A 5,585-nucleotide genomic window follows, 5' to 3' on the forward strand; every position below is an offset into this window, starting at 1 on the left:
TTTCAGTCTATTTTCTCTCTGTTGTTCCCATTGATAATTTTTATTCTGCTATTGAGGCTCTTCACTGAGTTACTCATTTTAGTTACTGTTTATTTCAGTTCTATAATTTCCATTTGGTTCTTCTTTATAGCTTCAATTTCTTTGCAATGAATTTCTATTTCCTTGCCATAACTTTCTATTTCATTTGCTTCAAATATGTTCATAATTGCTCATTTAAACATTGTTGTGATGATTGCTTTAAAGTCTTTGTCGGATAATTCCAACATCTCTGTTATTTTAGTGTTGGCATCTATTGACCATCTTTTTTTTTTTTGAGAGAGAGAGAGAGAGAGAGAGAGAGAGAGACAGAGAGAGGGAGAAAGAGGGGGAGAGAGAGAGAGAGAGAGAGAGAGAGAGAGAGAGAGAATCTTAAGCAGGCTCCACATCTAGTGTAGCCCAACACGGGGCTCGATCTCACAACCATGAAACCATGACCTGAGCCAAAATCAAGAGTCTGACACTTAACTGACTGAACCACCCAGGCACCCCTTGCTTGTCTTATTTATTCAGATTGAGATCTTTCCGATTCTTGGTAGAGTTAACAGTTTGATACAGAAACCTAGACATTTTGAGATTATGAAACTCTGGATCTCATTTAAACCAGTTTTAGCTGGCTTGTTCTGACACTGCTCTAGCAAGGAAAGGGCAAAGTAACACATCATTACGGCCAGAAGAGAGTACAAGTCCAGGTTCCCCAGTTGAGTTCTGTTGATAACCCATGGTCAAGAGTTAGTCATTACTGTGAGATGGTAGTTCTCAGTCCCTACTAGGCCTGTACTAATATCTCCCGATCTGGGTGAAGTAAGGTCTGCCTTTTTTTTCTGCATCTTACATGCCTTCCATTTACACAAAGTTAGGGAGGATGTTCTTGTTGCTGCTGCTGAGTGTGAGTTTGACTCTCCAAGAGTCCTCCCCTAATGCTTTCCCAGGAGGAGCAGAGGAGGAACAATGCTTCATTACTCCAGGCTTGCCATATAGTCTCCATTAATAATACCATATGGGGTCCTTGTTACCTAGGAGAACCTAGAAGAAATGAATGCTTTGGGTCCTGACTCAGGTTTCTCTGACACCACTCTTCCGTGGTATGGGTGAGGAGTTTGTGCACGTTGCTACAACCTAGAGACAGTAAAAATCCAGGCTCCCCACTCTGCTTTTGCTGGCTGGGTTGGAGGTGGTGCCATGGTTTATTCTACAATAGAGTACTCATTATATAAAAGTTTCTGTCTTGCTATATAGCCATTTTCCTGGTCTTCTGGTTGGAAAGAGCGGGCATTTGTTGGAACTTTTATTTTTGCCTGCACGTCTTGTTATTTCTAGGTTTCTGTATTTTCCAATTCCAAATTTGGGATATATGAGACAAAAAGAAAACCCAGGAAACTCATCATCATGTCATTCTCAGATCCCAAGGTCCCTAGCCTATCTGTCTTTCTTCCTTCACCTTTCAGAATGTTCTTTATTATTAGTAGTATTTGTAGATAATGTATTTCTAGAGTTTTAATTGTTCTTAGGCAGGGAATAGAAGTAGACATGTAAATATGACAACCCTGTCTTCCGAGAAGCAATTCTGTGTGTGTGTTTGTATGTATGTATGTATGTATGTATGTATGTATGTATGTATGTGTATCCCTGCCAGTAAAAATGTTATTTTCTTACAGCATGGAGTATATACTACATTTTATTGGGTTATTCACCCTACATTGTACAATTAGTGCAATATCTCACCTACATGAAACTATTTACACATTTGTCAATCATTGATACATTTCTTAATCCTCCTCTAAGAACAGTTATCTCCAATGAAGGTATATTAGTTCTAACATACTGAGATTTTTTATATTTTAAAATAAATATATGATTTAATTCAATGTATCACAGATTTTTGACAACTATTGACATGTTAACTGATAAAAATAAATCTAATGATATTAAATATGCATTGCTTTTTCAGGGTTAAAGGTTACTTTTGTCATGATGTATTTTTCTTTCAAACACTGGTAAATTATATTTGTGTATACTTTATTTAGGATTTTATTCCCCTGGGATTTTTAAATTTGGATATTTTTATGTACTTGATGACTGCCTTAAAATAAGTTGAAAAGTTGTAAAACTTCTCTTATGTTCTCAAATAATTCAAATAACATGAGAATTGAGATTTCTTATTATTTGTTGTGTGTGTATAGATAGCTGCATCTCTCTTCTAGGTGCAATATAACAGCATACCCATTTTGCCACTTCTCTTTTCCAACAAGTATCCACTTATAACCATGGAAGTGGCCCTGGTTCCTAGCCTTGAAAGAGAATGGCTGTATTTGATGGGAAGATAATTGATCATGTTTACTGAGACATATAAAATGAACTCCTCAATCTCTTGCAGGCATGTTTGTCTCTGTAATTGAGGCAACCTCCAAGCTTCCAGATACCAATCCCCAATTTTCCTTTCTTGATTTATTTAACTTTATGGTCACTTCCATCCTGACTTCCTAATTTTTTGAGGTCTATTTGTATCATATGTCCAGATCGCCATAAACTGCATGGCCAGAGCAGATTGTGAAGAGTAGCACTCTATTTTTGAAGAAATATGTAACACAGTGACTCAAAATAAAACTGATAGAACCTTAAAGTAAGAAAAATCTGTATGTCAGTTTTACTCTATCAATTTCTGATGTCTTTTCTTGCTGGCACTCTGAAAATCAAGTCAGACGTGGGATTGCAATTCAGAGATCAGAAGTCAGAGGTAACAAAAACAAGAGTAGAGTGGTCCACCCACATAGTCAACCTCACAGCAGAGAAACACTTGACTGACTTATAGGAAAAGAAAAAAAGGCAACAACAATAACAACAACAAACTTCTCAACAATGTATAGTTTTGGCAAATTGCTATAAATCTTCCTTAAGGGGGAAAAAAACAGCCTATTTTGATTGCTTGTTTTTGCTGTCATTATTTTGAAAATCCCAGCCTTTAGGTCTCATTAAAAGACCTGTCAAATGGACTCAGGCCAAGAATATCAACTCAGTTATGGTCTGTCTTTCAGCATAAGCTAAAGTTCCCTAATCCTTGTTCAGTAACTCGTCTTCTGGTCAGAAAGTTTCTACAGGCTCTTTGAGGTAGAAAGCCACATTACTAAATTCCTCCAAGGAACTCAGATGCTGACTTTGAAATTGCATATCGGAGAATGATCCATGACTGTCAGGAGTCCCTTCTGAAGGTTAATGTTACAGGTGTTGATACCTGCTGCCACCAGTTTGCTTACTGAGTGGTTAAGGGTCTTCCATCTCTGAAGAGTCTTTATGAGTCAAATTCTCATCCATTGTCCTGCTTTCCATTAAAGCATGAACATAACTTCCATGACTCCCATTGTCTAACTGATGGAGAAGCTTCTATAAACAAAGTTGCCTTACTTGTTCCTAATGTCACGTTTGCCTGGTCAAGTCAGTTTGATCATTCTTCCATGTAGGTGCTATAAATGTAGTTTGAGGACATAGTTACCTTGACCCAATGTCATATGAAATAAGTATAAGGCTGATCCTTTATCTGTTACCCAAATTATGTTTAGAAGAAAACTCGATCCATATCACTTTTAAGAACCTCCTATATTTAAATACCATGATTGTTTCTTTAAAACTAATTAACCAGAACACAACAGTACTTTTTAGACAAATGGCAGCAGTGATGTTTTTCTGTAGAAAGTTAAGCCTTTTTTAGTATGCACTAAATAATCAAGGGCCACTGTGGTTACTCTGATTGAAAAACAGTAACCAAACCCTGTAACATCCATTTTAATGAGACTTGCTGGGTTTGTGAGTTATCTGTGTCACTTTCCCCTTCTTTCAGAAATATGTTATGGAAGGACAGATACATTTCTGCAGTTTGACCACTGGTTATATGAATACACACACAACAGAAGCTAGTTTTCAACTACACTCCCCCCCCCCCACTAAACCCCCCACACCCAGTTCTCTCCTGAGAATTGTATCTTGAAGTTGTTTAGTTGAAAACTTAAATGATAAAGGGACTGGAAATGGTATTTAGAATTCTGTAAGGGTATAAGAAATTGAGGGCAGGCCCCTGAGAATAGTCTGTGGTGACATACGAACACAATTATGGTCTCAAACTGACCGCTGAGAATCCATGAACCAAGGAGGAGGCTGTAAAAAGAGTTGGTGCCCTTTTGCTGAGAGAACCTTGGTTCCTCTGCTGCATTTCACAGACAGCTCAATAGAACAAAGAAAGACAAACATGCACACTGAATGTGTAACCAGTTCAGAGGAAGAAAGGTTAATTAATAGCAGAGATGGTAAGGTTACACTGAAATCCAAGAATAAGACCTTCTTAAGGACACCACTGAAAAGCAGAGCATGAAAGGATCATAAAGGGCAACGGGCACACATAGAGGAGAAAAAGTTAGGTTTTGTTACGTCGCACAGTCTAAATTTTTAAAGAGCTCCTAAGATGTGACCATGAAAATGTACAAATGTATCTTGAACCCCAGGGTTCACAGCTTCTCTATAGGATTGTATTAGAGAATTAGAAACGAAAACTTTCTGTTAAAACGTAATTTTATCAGCTGCTTCCTGTTCAATGGGTTTTGAGTATTTGTGGCTAATATCATTATTTTTCTTTTCTGAATTGTCAGTTCAAAGTGTGCTTACTTATCTATTATCACATTACTATTTTCTTATCTATTCATCTGAGGCATTTAACTAAACACATTTAAATTAAACATAGTTTAATTTATTTTAATATTTTGATCCATAGCTATTTATTTTATTTGTGGTTTTCTTATACTGAGAAGTTGTGGTATTTTATGATGAAAATCTACTGACACTCTTCTTTGGGCATTCTTACATTACTTTTAAACTCAGAAAAACTCAGAAAATTCCCCTGCCCTGAATATTTTATACTATCTTCATAATATAAACATATATTACATATATTATAAACACATCAGATAAATATGTATCTTTCTAACAGCTGGACTAGTAGAGTTAGAACCTTATTATGATATAATTAGAAAATCATCTTAAATTTGTTTATGTTTATTTCTGTCTTACTTTGAAAATAGATTTTATTTTTAAGACAGTTTATTCACATCCTCAGATTTTCTTATGAAACAAGTGCAAAGAGATAGAGGAAAATGATACAGGAAACAATATTGCCCATTTTAGTAAGAATGTTCAAAAAGTACCTATCGAGTAACATATTAATAATATAGTAGAATTCTTGAGGGCAATAATTTCTTCAAAGCCATTATAAAGCACTGCATCTTTTAAAATTATGCATGTAACAAAAATAACAGAAAGAAACATGGCATCTTCACTGCTAAGCAACAACCTAAGAATAGGAAATTGTCAAAATTATATTTTTTCTATATAACATATACATGAAATGTGTACAGCGAAATCCCCTAAAATAGCTATAATGTATAATATGTAAATATTATAGGTGGAAATTATTTTAGAATAATAGGGGACTCTATTCCAATTTCTCTTGTTATTGTTGTTATTGTCCAAGGTTTACTGAAGATATTACCGCACAGCTGAAAGAT

Source organism: Lynx rufus, unplaced genomic scaffold (assembly GCF_022079265.1).
Source record: "Lynx rufus isolate CCGP_SWC_20201006 ecotype Redwood Valley unplaced genomic scaffold, mLynRuf1.p SCAF_7, whole genome shotgun sequence".
NCBI lineage: Eukaryota > Metazoa > Chordata > Mammalia > Carnivora > Felidae > Lynx > Lynx rufus.